This window comes from Orbicella faveolata, unplaced genomic scaffold, assembly GCF_042242905.1.
Source record: "Orbicella faveolata isolate gen_17 unplaced genomic scaffold, um_ofav_v1 contig_12, whole genome shotgun sequence".
Lineage (NCBI taxonomy): Eukaryota > Metazoa > Cnidaria > Anthozoa > Scleractinia > Merulinidae > Orbicella > Orbicella faveolata.
In genome coordinates, this window is record NW_028301539.1 from 1522501 (window position 1) to 1540000 (window position 17500).

Consider the following 17500-nt stretch of genomic DNA (forward strand, 5'->3'; position numbering starts at 1 on the left):
AAATCCGTAATTGTCTTCCAAATGAAAATGGACCCCGATTTGATGTGGGAACGCCGGGTAAGTACATTATGTAGAGGGCGAATAATTAAAATGAGAGATTTTTTCGCGCAAAGTAAAAAATCAGTACTTGTCTTCCAAATAAAAGTGGGCCCCGATTCGATGTGAGAGCGCTAGCTAAGTACAGCGTATAGAGGGCGAATGATTGAAATGAGCGACTTCTTCACAAAAGGTAAAAAAATCCGTAGTTTTCTTTCAAATGAAAATAGGGACCGTTTTCATAGAAAAGCGCTAGCTAAGTATAGCATATAGAGCGCGAAAGATTGAAATGAGAGACTTTTTTTACTCAAAGTAAAAAATCCGTAATTGTCATCCAAATGAAAATAGACCCCAGTTTGATGTGGGAACACCGGGTAAGTACATTATGGAGAGGGCGAATGATTAAAATGAGCGACTTTTTCACAAAAAGTAAAAAAATCCGTAGTTGTCTTTTAAATGTCGATGGCCCCGTTTTCATGGAGGAGCGCTAGCTAAGTACAGTATATAGAGGGCGAAAGATTGGAATGAGAGACTTTTTCACACAAGGTAAAAAATCCGCAATTGTCTTCCAAATGGAAATGGACCCCGATTTGATGTGGGAACGCCAAGTAAGTACATTATGTAGAGGGCAAATGATTAAAATGAGAGATTTTTTCACACAAAGTAAAAAATCCGTAATTGTCTTCCAAATAAAAATGGACCTCGATTTGATGTGGGAGCGCTAGCTAAGTACAGTATATAGAGGGCGAATGATTGAAATGAGCGACTTCTTCACAAAAGGTAAAAAATCCGTAGTTTTCTTTCAAATGAAAATGGGCCCCGTTTTCATGGGTGAGCATTAACAAAGTACAGTATGTAGAGGGCGAATGATTGAAATGAGCGACTTCTTCACAAAAAGTAAAAAAATCCGTAGTTGTCTTTCAAATGTAAATGGGCCCCGTTTTGGTGGGAAAAACTAGCTAAGTACAGTTTATAGAGGGCAAATGATTGAAATGAGGGACTTTTTAACACAAAGTAAAAAAATCCGTATGGCACTTGTCTTTCAAATGAAAATGGGCCCCGTTTTCACGGGGAGCACTAGCTAAGTACAGCTTATATAGGGCGATTGATTGAAATGTCACTCACACAAAGTAAAAAATCCGTAATTATCTTTCAAATGTAAATGGGCTCCGTTTTCATGGGGAAGCGTTAGCTAAGTAGATTATGTAGAGGGCGAATGATTGAAATGAGAGACTCTTTCACAAAAATTAAAAAAACCGTAAAAAAAACCGTAACGTAAATGGGCCCCGTTTTGATGGGAAAAACAAGCTAAGTACAGTTTAGAGAGGACGAATGATTGAAATGAGAAACTTTTTCACACAAAGTAAAAGATCAGAAATTGTCTCAGTCAGTTTCAAATGTAATATGGGTAAGCACGAGCTAAACACAGTAGCTGGAAGGTGCGCGAGATATAAATGAGAGAATTTTCACATAAAGCTTCCGTTGGCGGGAATTACTCAATACAGAGTTTGTATGGGTGTTCAAACAGGGTTTTGTGACGGCGGTAGTAACTAGAGCTGTCCGCTTACGAGAGTGTCCACTTTCAAAAGATAATGAATACATTTGTAGGAAAAAACTGTGATGTCCGATCAACTCTTAAAAACCGACATCGCCAATATCTCACACTCCTATATGACAGATGCCCCTATTTGTCAGATGCCCCTATATGTCATGTGCCCCTATATGTCAGACGCCCCGCTATGTCAGACGCCCCTATATGTCATGTGCCCCTATTTGTCAGATGCCCCTATATGTCAGATGCCCCTATATGTCATGTGCCCCTATTTGTCAGATGCCCCTATATGTCAGATGCCCCTATATGTCAGATGCCCCTATTTGTCATATGCCCTTATATGTCAGATGCCCCTATATGTCAGATGCCCCTATTTGTCATATGCCCCTATATGTCAGATGCCCCTATATGTCATGTGCCCCTATTTGTCAGGTGCCCCTATTTGTCAGATGTTCCTATATGTCAGATGCACCTATTTGTAAGACGCCCCTATTTGTCAGACGCCCCTATATGTCAGACGCCCCTATATGTCAGATGCTCCTATTTGTCAGATGCCCCTATATGTCAGATGCACCTATTTGTAAGACGCCCCTGTTTGTCGGACGCCCCTATATGTCAGACGCCCCTATATGTCAGATGCCCCTATATGTCATGTGCCCCTATATGTCAGACGCCCCTATTTTTAAGACGCCCCTATTTGTCAGATGCCTCTATATGTCAGATGCCCCTATATGTTAGATGCCCCTATATGTCATGTGCCCCTATATGTCAGACGCCCCTATTTTTCAGATGCCCCTATATGTCAGACGCCCCTATATGTCAGACGCCCCTATATGTTAGATGCCCCTATATGTCATGTGCCCCTATATGTCAGACGCCCCTATTTTTAAGACGCCCCTATTTGTCAGATGCCCCTATATGTCAGACGCCCCTATTTTTCAGATGCCCCTATATGTCAGACGCCCCTATATGTCAGACGCCCCTATATGTCAGATGCCCCTATATGTCAGATGCCCCTATATGTCAGACGCCCCTATTTGTCACATGCCCCTATATGTCATGTGCCCCTATATGTCAGACGCCCCTATTTTTAAGACGCCCCTATTTGTCAGATGCCCCTATATGTCAGACGCCCCTATTTTTCAGATGCCTCTATATGTCAGATGCCCCTATATGTTAGATGCCCCTATATGTCATGTGCCCCTATATGTCAGACGCCCCTATTTTTAAGACGCCCCTATTTGTCAGATGCCCCTATATGTCAGACGCCCTTATTTTTCAGATGCCCCTATATGTCAGATGCCCCTATATGTTAGATGCCCCTATATGTCATGTGCCCCTATATGTCAGATGCCCCTATATGCCAGACGCCCCTATATGTCAGACGACCCTATTTGTCAGATGCCCCTAATTGTCAGATGCCCCTATATGTCAGATGCCCGTATTTGTCAGATGCCCCTATATGTCAGATGCCCCTATATGTCATGTGCCCCTATATGTCAGGTGCGTGAAGTATACAAGAGAAATGCCAAAACATTAATATATGCTGTTTGCCGTAAATGGGAATTATTAATATCTCCAATCTTACATCTCTAAATACGTGTACGTAAAACAAAGCTTGCTTTTCTACAAACAGAAATAGGTATTCTTGTATTGGCCTTTTTCTGACATTTCCGATGCTTTGTTTGCTATGGTTGAGCCGAGGACTTTGTGGATGGGTTTCAAAAGAGTTCAGAACTCGCTCATCAGAAGAAGAATTATAATGACATCCACATTGATTGCTGTATTCGATTTGTCTGTATCCTAGTTTGACAAGGTAGTTTTCATGTTTATGAGCTGACTGAACATGGCGCAAGAGTCCTGGTTTTTATTATTATAATTATTATTATTATCATTATTATTATTTTTTATCTCTTTAATTTTTTTTTACAGTGGAACTAACAATTAACTTGACTATTTAGTAGGAAAATCAACCTATGGTGACTGTTGCTAGTTGCCTAAACAAACCACAACCGAAGCCCTAACCCTGCTGAATAACATTGGATTAATCACCTCTTAACTTTCTTTGAGCTGAAATCAACGTTATCTAGCTTGTGCGTTGCGTGAAATTAACATTTTGCTGTAATTTGAGTGAAATGAACATCTTTGTGGTCGCGCCTTAACGTAAAATCAACATTTTAACTGTTTTTGACCTGAAATCAATATTTTTTAAGGTTATGCGTCGCAAGAAATCAACATTTTGCTGTATTTTAAGTGAAATGAACATCTTTGCGGTCGCGTGCTGATGTGGCAACAAATACAAGTTTTTTGCATACGTAACATCTCGAAAATCATGTAAACTTCAGCAAAAACATGTACAGAACACACCTAAGAAAACCCTCGTGCGAAATTTGGAGCGTTTGTTAAAGTTCACTTTTGAGCAAAATACCTAAGTAACGCCCTTTTTCCACTGAGCCCTTCACATAGACGAAGCCGGGCTCTTATTGATAATAAATCGAGCCTATCCTTTGTTATAATAAACCGAGGCGAGACTTTGACTTATAACAAAGGCTTGCCTTGATTTATTATGGCAAAGGATAGGCTCAGTTTATCATAAGAAAGGCCCTGGCTTCGTTTATCTGAAGGGCTAGGCTGAAAAAGGGCGCCACGTATTTTACTCAAAAGTGAACTTGGTCGAAAACGCTCCATATTTCGCATGCAATTTTGTTCAGGTATGTTAAGCAATGTCCCGTAGTTTTTCCACTAAAGTTTGCTTCGATTTCGAGATATTGCGTATGCAAAAAAACACTCGGTTTTTCTTAGCGGGGTCTTTATAATATTGTTTTCACTTACAGTTGTTACTGTGGCAAGTTGAAGATGCTGGACGCATAGCTCAACCCCATGGCCAAGAAGCTGGTTTTGAGAACGAAGGTAAGATGGAGGCCCTGAGTAACAGGTTGCAATATTCTGTATAAACCCCTGCTTCAGAAATATTGCAAAGGTTCTCCTGTATTTGGAGGGCCGCAGGAACTGGTCCCTGACAGGTTTAGTAATCAATAAAAAGTACAAAACAAGATTGCTGACACTGAAGTCATGGACACAGCAAACAATATGCCTGCTATCAACAAATCAGATGAGCCGCCCACATTGTCAGCATGCCAGATGACCATATGAAGAAGCTAGTCATAAAAGGGGATAAGTGACGATTTTGGTTGCTTTTCTTTTTTCTTGCTCCAAATTAGCTGAATTTTTAACCGCGCGGCCATGGGCCGAGCGCGGTTCTAGGTTTACCCGTGGTTTATTTTTTTTATTAACCGCGCGGCCATGGGCCGAGCGCGGTTCTAGGTTTACCCGTGGTTTATTTTTTTTTTTTTGTCGGTGACCAGACGCAGACCTCCGCTCGGCCAAATTCCGAGTCACGCAACGTGTGATGTTTTTTCCGCCAGAAGCTGTTAAAACATTAATACACGGATAATTTTACGGATATTGTTTCCTTTGTTGTGGGTAAAATATATTTTCTTTTGGTTTTATCGAAGCGTTGGATTCAAAGGGAATAATAAATACGCTAAAAAAAGGTATTACGTCAGCCATGGAATGCGTTAACGTTGCAGCTTTCACTTTCGCTACGTGACTAATAAGATCGTGTTTACTTTGCAAGTTTATTTCGCCAGAAGCGACGGTCATTAATTTATTTGCAAGTTTGCGAGTATTTCTTGTGGTTTTAGGCAAATGAAGTAAATTCTTTGGCTATTTCATCGCAGCGAGTTCATAGATCGGAAGGAAAATGAAATATTTGCAAGCCAAGCAAAGAACATGTCAGGACATGCAATGATTACGTCATTGGTAGGGAAATAACCACCGTACTAAAGATAGCCGTCGATAACGCAATTCTTGAATTATGTGACTCGTGTGACTTCTTTGCTAGCCCTTTACTCAAGGAAAATATTAAATTTAAACTTGACTTTTAAGAAAGAAAGCTGTTGTTAATAGTGTTCGTATCTTCATGCCCATACATATCCCAAAGAAAGTTCCAGATTAACACTATTACGTCATCGGAGATTTCGCAACGGCTACGACTGATGGTGCAATAGTACAGTCTGTGTTGATCAAGTGATGTGATGTCTACAGTAATCAATGAATCATCAAGGATTACTTTCGAATGTACACTGCGTTGCAACTGTAGTGCTAAGAAAATAGTTAAATTTTAAAAGCGCGGTTTTAAGATCTAACAGATCTTCTTGTTTTTATTTTTTTTGTCGGTGACCAGACGCAGACCTCCGCTCGGCCAAACTTTGAGTCACGCAACGTGTGATGTTTTTCCGCCAGAAGCTGTTAAAACATAAACACACGAACAATTTTACGGATATTGTTTTCTTTTTTGTGGGTAAAATATATTTTCTTTTCGCTTTATCAAAGCGTTGGATTGAAAGGGAATAATAAATACGCTGAAAAAAGGTATTACGTCAGCCATGGAATGCGCTGACGTTGCAGCTTTCACTTTCGCTACGTGACAAATAAGATCGTGTTTACTTTGCAAGTTTATTTCGGCAGAAGCGACGGTGATTAATTTATTTGTAATTTTGCGAGTATTTCTTGCGGTTTTAGGCAAATGAAGTAAATCCTTTGACTGTTTCATCGCAGCGAGTTCATAGATCGGAAGGAAAATGAAATATTTGCAAGCCAAGCAAAGAACATGTCAGAACGTGCAAAGATTACGTCATTGATAGGGAAATAACCACCGTACTAAAGATAGCCGTAGATAACGCAATTCTTGAATTATGTGACTCGTGTGACTTCTTTGCTAGCCCTTTACTCAAGGAAAATATTAAATTTAAACTTGACTTTTAAGAAAGAAAGCTGTTGTTAATAGTGTTCGTATCTTCATGCCCATACATATCCCAAAGAAAGTTCCAGATTAACACTATTACGTCATCGGAGATTTCGCAACGGCTACGACTGATGGTGCAATAGTACAGTCTGTGTTGATCAAGTGATGTGATGTCTACAGTAATCAATGAATCATCAAGGATTACTTTCGAATGTACACTGCGTTGCAACTGTAGTGCTAAGAAAATAGTTAAATTTTAAAAGCGCGGTTTTAAGATCTAACAGATCTTCTTGTTTTTATTTTTTTTGTCGGTGACCAGACGCAGACCTCCGCTCGGCCAAACTTTGAGTCACGCAACGTGTGATGTTTTTCCGCCAGAAGCTGTTAAAACATAAACACACGAACAATTTTACGGATATTGTTTTCTTTTTTGTGGGTAAAATATATTTTCTTTTCGCTTTATCAAAGCGTTGGATTGAAAGGGAATAATAAATACGCTGAAAAAAGGTATTACGTCAGCCATGGAATGCGCTGACGTTGCAGCTTTCACTTTCGCTACGTGACAAATAAGATCGTGTTTACTTTGCAAGTTTATTTCGGCAGAAGCGACGGTGATTAATTTATTTGTAATTTTGCGAGTATTTCTTGCGGTTTTAGGCAAATGAAGTAAATCCTTTGACTGTTTCATCGCAGCGAGTTCATAGATCGGAAGGAAAATGAAATATTTGCAAGCCAAGCAAAGAACATGTCAGAACGTGCAAAGATTACGTCATTGATAGGGAAATAACCACCGTACTAAAGATAGCCGTAGATAACGCAATTCTTGAATTATGTGACTCGTGTGACTTCTTTGCTAACCCTTAACTCAAGGGAAAAAAACAATTAAATTTAATCGTGACTTTAAAGAAAGAAAGCGGTTTGTAATAGTGTTCGTATCTTCATGCCCATACATATCCCGAAGAAACTTCCAGATTAAGACTATTACGTCATCGGAGATGTCACAACGGCTACGACTGATGGTGCGATAATAGAGTTTATGTTGATCAAGTGCTGTGATGTCTACAGTAATCAATGAATCATCAAAGATTGCTTTGGAATATGCACTGCGTTGCGACTGTAGTACTAAGAAAACAGTTAAATTTTAAAAGCGCGGTTATAAGATCTAACAGATCTTCTTGTTGCATGTGGTCTTCAATGTAATAGAAAAACGTGTTCCTGTATTTTTGCCGCTGGTTTTTGCTTCGCTTTATAAAGACGCCGCTAGGAAAACCGAGTGGTTTTTTGCATACGCAATATCCTGAAAACGAAGCAAAGTTTAGCGGAAAAACTACGGGACATTGCTAAACATACCTAAACAAAATTCTATGCGAAATTTGGAGCGTTTTCGACAAAGTTCACTTTTGATTAAAATACCTAACGCCCTTTTCCCGCCGAGGCTGCAAATAAACGAAGCCAGGCGTTTGTTATGATAAACAGAGCCGATCCTTTGTTATAATAACCAAGCCAAGCCTTTGTTATAAGTCGAAGTCTCGCCTCGGTTTATCATAACAAAGGATCGGCCCGCCGCGACCGCAGGGACTTTGATCTCACTTAGAAAGCAGCAAAATGTCAATTTCACGCAACGTATAAGCTCAGAAATGTTAATTTTACGTCAAAAAAGGTTTAAATGTTGATTTCACGTTAACGCGTGACGGCAAGGAGGTTGATTTCACTTAGAAACCAGCAAAATGTCAATTTCACGCAACGCATAAGCTTAATGATATTGATTTCAGATCTAAATAGGTTAAAATGTTGATTTCACGTTAACGCGTGACGACAAGTAGGTTGATTTCTCTTAGAAACCAGCAAAATGTCAATTTCACGCAGCGCATAAGCTCAATGATGTTGATTTCAGGTCAAAAAAGGTTTAAATGTTGATTTGACGTTAACGCGTGACGGCAAGGATGTTGGTTTCACTTAGCAAAATGTCAATTTCACGCCGCGCATAAGCTTAATGATGTTGATTTCAGGTCTAAATAGGTTAAAATGTCGAGGAAAAGGTTGTTGTTATTCATCGTGGTAGATGCAATAATAAAGTGTATTATCGTTTGTCTCACGATGTAGTCACTTGAGATGTAGATCGCGACGTTTCGACTGCTTACTGCTAGTCTTCTTCAGGCGATAAGGTCGACTGATTGTACGGTATCATTTATATCACAAAGGTCGGCTGTGATTGGTGCATTTCGATCCTCCTATTGTTCCATTATTCCGGCGAGTAGCTGTTCCCTCAGTGGTCCGCTGTTGTACCGTTCTCCTGTTGTTGTGTTTCTTGATCGTGGGTATCCATGCTTCAGGAATTTCAATTCCACTCTCCCTGTTGATGTTGTTAGGGTGAAGTCTTATGTGAATAGCTTCCTTGACCCTACGTGTGTACCAGTGAGGATCTCGATCAATAAACTTGACCTTATTCCAGATAGGATAGTGGCCGGTCTCGTGGGTGTGTTCAGAAACGGCGGAGGTCTGGGTTCGGGCGAGTCGTATATCCCTGTCGTGTTCTTTGATCCTCTCCTGCATAGATCTCCCTGTTTCCCCGATGTAGACTTTGCCGCACTCACAGGGAATCCTGTAGACAACACCATCTTGTTTAGCCAGGTTGACGGTGTCCTTTGGTCGCACTAAGTGTGACCGAAGTGTCGTGTCGGACTTAAAGACGGTGCGAATGCCTTGTTGTTCTAGGCAGCGGCGGAGAGACTCCGAAACTCCTTGGACATAAGGTAAAACGGCGGTGGATTTAAATTCCGCGACAGGCTCTCTTCTTGGGGTTGTTCGTGCCTTTGTGATCTTCTGTACAAAAGAGGAGGGATATCCGTTAGAGACAAGTACAGATGACAGATGTTTCTTCTCTCCAGCGATTACTGATGGTTTGGTGACGAGACGTTTAGCCCGGTCGTACAGACACTTCACAATACCGCGCTTTACTGAACGAGGGTGGTGTGAATCATACGCTAGGTACTGATCAGTATGTGTTGGTTTCCTGTACACACTGGTGGTAAGGCGGCCATCAGGTTCTCTGTAAACTGACGTGTCGAGAAAGGCGATCTTGTTGTTGTTCTCGATCTCCATGGTGAAACGGATTGATGGTTGTTGACTGTTCAGGTGTTGCAGGAAGACGTCAACTCTATCCCGATCCAGGATGGTGAAAGTATCATCTACGTAGCGTTTCCAGATCTTAGGCTTGCAAGGTGCGGACTCTATTGCTTGTTCTTCAAATATCTCCATGTAGAGATTAGCAATAACCGCGGATACAGGGCTCCCCATGGCTGTGCCGTCTCGTTGTTCGTAAATCGATCCGTTGTACTGGAAGTACGTCGATCTTAATACGAAATTCAAGAGGTCCGCGATTTGAACTGGTGTAAGTGTCGTGCGGTCAGCCAGGCCTGCGTCGTTCTCTATTTTCTGTAGCGCGGCTTGTACGGCGCCCTCGATCGGTACGTTGGTAAACAGTGACTCTACGTCGAAAGACACCATGATCTCGTGGTCCTGGATCTCTTCACTGGCGATGGTGGAGGCGAAGTCAGTTGAGTTCTTCACTGTGAAGTTCGAGTTACCTGCAAGAGGAGATAATACGTTAGCCAAGAAAGCAGACAGGTCGTATGCAAAGGTGTTGACACACGACACAATTGGCCTAAGCGGTGTGTCGGCCTTGTGGATCTTCGGCAAACCATAGATCCTAGGTGGTTGTTTGTGTCGAGGTCTGATCTTATTATAAACCGCCTCTGATATGTGTCCACTCCGTTTCAGGGTTAGCAGCTTCTCAGATAGCTTCCGGGTCAAGCGGTCTGTCGGATCTTTGTTGAGCAGCTGGTACGGTCCGGAATCAATTAGCGCTGACATTTTTGCGTGGTATGTGTCAGCGTCCAGGATTACGCTAGCGCGTCCTTTGTCGGCCGGAAGGACCATGATTGAGTTGTCCTCTTTTAAGCTTTTAAGAGCCTCCTGCTGTTCCTTAGTCTCCTCCGCAGCCGTTTTTTGGGATGTCACGCAACGCTCCCCCCAAAGAAACGGCTGCTCACATCCGAACCACATTCTTTTCCTTTTGTGTTTGTGGTTTGTTTGCGCTCCGTTGAACAGACCAATCACATAATAGCAAAGTGTGAATGACGTAAGCTTTCGCGCGGAAAGGTCTGCGGTGCGAACACGCGAGGGATTTCTGGCTTTTGTTTCACGCCGCACGTCGCCAAAAATAGGCGGTGTTCGCAGGTTACGATCATGACGGACGAAAAAAATTGTAAATGAAAGTCCTAAGTACAAGTGCTTCATGTGTTCATCGCTATGTTCAGCTATAAATAAGACAATATATATTTTCTCGAAATGTCAAGTTGTAAGCGTCAATCAAGGGCCAAACGCTTCCTACAGATTGTAATCAGGCCGGAAAGAGCGGCATTCAGAACTCGATGTCAACAAATCGAGCGAAGCTACTTGATTTCCTGGTTCCTTTATTAAGTTAAAATAGATATCTTCCTTCTCGACAGTAATTTTTTGAGTTGAAAGCTTCTAATAATTAACTTGAACTTTGAAGAGTCTTCAGCTACATAGAAAGCTCGTTCAAGCGTCGCCGGTATTTTTCGGCGTCCCTAAACAAAAGCCGGAAATCTGTATGTTTATTTGTGACATCTCCCACGACGGGATACAAAGATAAAAAACATTCCCTGATTGGACAAGTTTCAAAGGGCGAATTTGGCGCGAAAACGTTCTTGAAAATGGAACGGAAGCGGTGATTGGCTAATTTCGTGAAAGGAATGTTGTTCGGATGTGAGCAGCCGTTTCTTTGGGGGGAGCGTTGCGTGACATCCCAAAAAACGGCTGCGGAGGAGACTAGCTGTTCCTTCGTGATGTTGGGCGTGGGTGGTTGTGCCTGTTGAAGGATGGTGTTGACGGATCTCCTGACTGTGTCTGCTCGCTCAGCATCTAGTGGCCTGACTGCTGACTCAATTTTGGCGATGATCTCGGTGGCTGGGACGCTCGTAGGAGTCACGGCGAAATTTAGACCTTTCTTCAGTAGGGACACCTCAGCTTCGTTAAGGGTCCTGGATGACAAGTTGATAACCCACTTTGTTTTGTCAACAAAAGTTGTAGGAGAAACAGAAGACTGTTTCTCTCGCAAAAGTTTCTCAAACTTGCGCTGTTGACGGTCTTTGGTGGTATTAAAGACTCGCTGGGTAGTGGATTTAACCTCAGTGTCGAGTACCTCTGCAGCGTCATCCGCAGAAAGAGCAGATGTTATGCTCTGTGCTGTTGATTCGGCTTCTTTCTTCGTATCTGCCTTGGCTCTCTGCGTCAGTCTGATTCTTTCTTAAAATGTTGATTTGACGTTAACGCGTGACGGCAAGGATGTTGGTTTCACTTAGAAACCAGCAAAATGTCAATTTCACGCAGAGCATAAGCTCAATGATGTTGATTTCAGGTCAAAAAAGGTTTAATTGTTGATTTCACGTTAACGCGTGACGGCAAGGATGTTGGTTTCACTTAGAAACCAGCAAAATGTCAATTTCACGCCGCGCATAAGCTCAATGATGTTGATTTCAGGTCTAATTAGGTTAAAATGTTGATTTCGCGTTAAAGCGTGACGGCAAGGATGTTGGTTTCACTTAGAAACCAGCAAAATGTCAATTTCACGCAGAGCATAAGCTCAATGATGTTGATTTCAGGTCTAAATAGGTTAAAATGTTGATTTCGCGTTAACGCGTGACGGCAAGGATGTTAATTTCACTTAGAAAACAGCAAAATGGTAATTTCACGCAGCGCATAAGCTCAATGATGTTGATTTCAAGTCTAAATAGGTTAAAATGTTGATTTGACGTTAACGCGTGACGGCTAGGATGTTGGTTTCACTTAAAAAACAGCAAAATGGTAGGAGCCCATGATGGGCTCCTGAAAATGGTAATTTCACGCAACGTATAAGCTCAAAAATGTTGATTTCAGGTCAAAAAAGGTGTAAATAAAAATAAAATGAAACAAATGAACATTTCAATAAGCACTTTTCCAAATACGGCAACGTCTTAAATGGCTAAAAAATCACGAGATAAAACATAGTTTTCGACAAACGCGATCGTAGCTTTATGTCACGCACCGCCATAACTTCCAAGTTCAAAATGCGCTGGTACCTCTTATGCCTGATGAGGATAACAACTTTGGTGGCTGTTTAGTTTTGGATTTAAGAATTTGATGATTCCACGTGAAAACGCTCTATAAATAGGGCTGACAGGTTAACAGATTAACCCTTCTGCGCAACGTACGGGTCTCCATCAGGGGGGGGGGGGCGGGGGGGAGAACACTCTGCGACGCCTGGCACTTTTTGTGTATCTGAATCATCCAACAAAAAATGACGTCACATCCGGTAAAAAAGAGCGCTGAGCGGCAAAATCAAATTTGAACATGGCATAATCGTTCTCTCAGTAAGTAAAATGGTAATATTTTACAATCGGCCGGATATTTTTAACGTTTTATTTGGCCACGATAAACAAAATTTTGTCTTCTTCCTCGTCATATCAGTTTGTTTGAAGGACAGGCTAATTATTTATTCAAAAACACGCTGTTTTGAAGGCGTGTTTTTTACGAAATGTCGCCATTTCTTCCTCGCTGAATTCCACAGAAGTCATCGTTTGTGTGGAAATAATGAATTCTAGGTAAGTTGCACTCACTTCAAATATCCTATTCTCTTAGGTAGGTATTACACTAATAAAAATGCACAATGACAGGTTTCTAGACATGGGGGAACCTTATTAACAGAAGCGCCTTTTTTAAAATTTACTGTTGCCAAACACTCGAGAGTACTTGAGTGCTGTTAATCGTATCACTGCAAGAATAGACCCACTCACATAACGCGCTTTGCAGAACTTTCTTGCCGATCGACACTAACACAAACTCGTGTGTTTGCTCATGACTCAAACTGATGCCATAAAATATGTTACGATTGGTTAAGAACCTTAAACAAGATATGTTTTCCCTAAGCAATTCCTTAATTGATAAAAGCTTCGTTACAGGCAGGCCGTGAACCCCTTAAAAAAAAGCAAGAGGATTAGTTTTAACGGCGATTAAGTAATTTGGACATGTCGTGGTTTTTTCTCATTTATAATCAAATTTTTCCGTTTCAACAGTGTTTGACGTCAGCAGCGCTAAGTTCCAATACCCCCCCAACTGAGGTCAAGCATGCACCTTTAATTTCTTCAAACCCTCTCATTTGCCCTGTTTGCAGACCAAGTTCCTCATCTATTAATCCCTGTCATATTGGCAACCCATTTTGAAAGGTTATTAAAAAATTGTGCATTATATTTCAGTGTGCTTTCTCTTTGTAATCTTACGTCAAGATATTTCAATCCCTAAGGAAACGAGAGAACACTAGCAATACTGACAATTTTCAGTAATTCATCACTTTCAATGTGCCATCTAAACAAATTGTTCGTAAACAGTAGTGAAATTTCATGCCCCTACACCTAGCCATAAAAGGAAGTCTGGGAACAGGCAATAGCAACAGTGACACTGCCAGGCTGGTGAATTTTACAAGCTAATGAACTCATGTCTAACAATGATGGGTGATGATGAAGCATGGTGCAGTGAAACTGAAGAATCAGACTGTGAGTGACAGTGATAGAGTCAGTGTCGTGAGAGTGATGCTAGTGTCTGTGAACTTGGACCAGATCAGCAAAGAAAAGGTTTTGTACTAGAAATTGACAGAGAGCAACAAGTTTGTGCTAAAAAACTGAAGAAGCTGGCTTAGACCAGTCTTAAAGCCAGCATCTACTTACGGTACTTGTCAAGAGTTCCTGACTTGTGTATGTGGGAAGGCTCTCTGTAATGACCTATATGGGGAGGCTCAGCTCACGATGAGTACCTTTTTCAGGCTTCAGGTATAAACTTAATGATAGGGATTTCACAAGTTGAGGTGTATGAAAGGGTAGGAAAATCTGTCATTTAGGGATTCCATTCTTCTGGTTCTAAAATGTTGTTGAAAAGCTCTCATTTACTCTTCTCAGCCAGAATGAAGAGATTCTATAATATTATTTATTAACTTCTTTCCAAGGGAATAGAAAAGGGATGCAGTATTCTTAAATAGGTTTGTTAAAGGGGTACATTTACCCTTTTGCAATGTAAGGTCGACAAAAGAGGTGCCATTTCTATCAATATGGTACAAATGTATACAAAAGGGTAAGGGGTAATGGACCTTGAGATAAGGCCTTTCCATTTAAAACTTCATAGAATACCCCTCCCCCCCCCCCCTCCCAGCTTGTGAAACAAAGATGTTCAAATTATTGTTTTGTGAAAAAAGGCAATTATTAAAAAAACAAAACAGTGCCAAGAGATTAAGTGATTGTCAATGCAAGTTTCCATTTGTATTTTGAATTAAAATGGGTATAACATGATCCTCAAGTATACTATGCAGCTTCACAGAGAGGCCCAAACTGATGATGAAAACATATGTTTTAACACTTAAAATTCTATTTTTGCTTCTTCCCTTGTACCTTGTGATCTTTGTAGGAAATTCTGAAAAGGTCCCCACCCCCCCACCCCCCCCAAAAAAAATTCAAATTTTTATAAACATTTTTATGGCTAGCTAAACTACTTATTAGGAAAATAAAAATGTTCAAGGAAAAAATGAACAGGAAGAAACAACAACAAATTTTTTTTTTCAGAAGAGCTACTACTTGTATATTTTTTTAACTTACATGTAGGTCAACATAATTTGTTTTGGCAAGTTACCACAAAAGAAAACACCACAGAAAGGAGAACTATAGTTGTGGCATCTGAGCTACATTTTTAAATGGAAACATTTCCCATAAAAAAATTTCCAAATTATATTCTTACCAGTACAACAAAATACCAACTATATTTTGCAAAGAAGTATACTTAATTAATAAAATTGATGTAGTGAAATTTTCTATTTAATTTTTGTACACCTGATCTTACAGAGTGCAACCTTTGGTTTAACTGGTTCACTTTACCGTTAAGGAATAATTAAATAAATCACACCAGAGTGGCTTTGTATCTTTATTATAATTCTCATTATCAGTAGAGAAATCACACTTGTACACTGGTCCACTGATCAATACTCTTACGTGTATGTTAAACATGGGAAAGCAGGTTGCATCATCTAATCATAACATTGTATGCCTGTGTGGGGTTTATATGCCAGGAGGTAACCATCTAAGAAAAGACAAACATAAATTATGTCATTGTTTCAATGACTCACCCTAAGTGGGTATTATGCTCATTACCACCTTAATAAACAAGATATATTAAAGTATAATTTTTAACTCCGTTTTAAACTTTTCAAACCTACAGTTTGTTTTCACTTTCAGAGAGGTTCTTAAATTCACAAGCACACCACCCACCCCCCTCAGCCCCAATTCCTACTCTCCCATAGCCAGGATCCCATTTCAACCCTCCAATAAATCAGTAATTTTTTTTCTAATTTTGGTCTGACTTAGATTCATCTCCACTCAGCCATGAACGCAATGGTGGTAGATTTCTGTATATTTGTTGGTCTAGTTCACTATTGTTCTCAGATTCCCACCTCCCTTTTGACAGAATTAAATTCCATTAAAAAATAAACTACAGTAGTTTAATCAAATTAATGCAGAGGCAAACATTGAACCAGAAAATACTATAATTTTGGTATGAACGATACCAAAGTATAACTTACATAATTAATATCACATCTTTTCTATTGTAATTTAAGACAGTGCAGCTACTAATAGATTGACCACAAAAACCTAAAAACATGACTTTAGAAACACAGGTAAGTGAGAATATTACCAGTTTTGCTTTTGCCACCAACCACTCTGCTTTAAAAAAAAAAAATACATGGAAGATAATGACAAAGTAATAACAAAACCAGCCAACCAACCTCTGGCAATTCAATAAACACACCAAATTCCCCTGGAAAGTTCTCTTCAACACCTTACAGTACATGTAAATGTCAGCAGCATAAATTCAACTCAATGATTTGGCATGCTACTATCATCAAATGTTTACCCCTTGATTCAGAATTTTTAGGAGTATCAAATAGAATTCCACTATAGATTACAAATGCTGTTTACCTTAACAAATATTTGCATTAATTCTGGAGATATTTAAGTTTAAAATGTGTAAAATATATGCAAATGAGAGGACTGATGATGTCATACACCAAACCCAATATTACATCGAGTGCAGACCATATATACAGCAGAGATCATTGAAACTTGGTAGCCTTATAGTTCTACAGGCAACACACTAATAAGGCTATAAAAATATGTTCCCAATTGGCAACTCAATCTTTCCCAGTCCCCTCTAACCCAATTTCAATAATGCAGTGATTTTCAGCTTGAAAAACATTAATCAAGGCCATGAGGTGGCCAGAAAGGCCTAGAATATCAGGGAAGGTCTGAAATGCAGTCTGTTGCCATGGTAACAAAACTGTTAAGCTCATATTATGTAGCACATCTGCAAATTGCATCGTAATAGCACTGTCCCCACTGGAGCCCATGGTTCAGTAGTTTACTTGGACAATAAATTTCATAACTTTCCTGGGGGACTGGATGATCTAAATGGTATGTGGGAGACTCCCAGAATATTTGCAAGAATGTATGACTATCTCTTCACAGGTATTCATTAATAAATAAATAAATAAATAAATAAATAAATAGACACTAACACTACTAACATGATTGAGTTTGGAAAATATATATATTTTTAGTTTATGATATTTTGAAAAATTCCCCTCTCCCATCTAACATGCTGATCTTCTTTAATTTGGTACTTGAAATTGATAACAAGGATGCTACACCTTGGCAACTCATTGGCCAGGATATATTGCACAGTCTTCACATGTATTTATTAAACAGAGATCTCCCCATCCCATCCCTATTGAAATTCCAATTTTTATTAATACTTTTCTTTAAAAAGTTTGGCTTTTGAGACCCTCCCCATCCCTGGAATTTCCAATAATCTCCTTGGGGTGGGTATGGACATTTTCTAGAACCACACAATAAAACAAATAAACAAACTTTAAGATAAAATGCTAAGTATAAGTCAGTGGGACATATATACATTGATCAACTTATAAAGACATGATTGATCATTGCAAC

At 40.0% G+C, this 17500-nt stretch overlaps 1 long non-coding RNA gene across 1 annotated transcript in view; it reads right to left on the reverse strand.

The window, feature by feature from the left end:
- The window catches only part of LOC149116061 (uncharacterized), a 31022-nt gene that overhangs the window by 4328 nt on the left and 9194 nt on the right, over positions 1-17500 (reverse strand). The window lies entirely within an intron of this gene.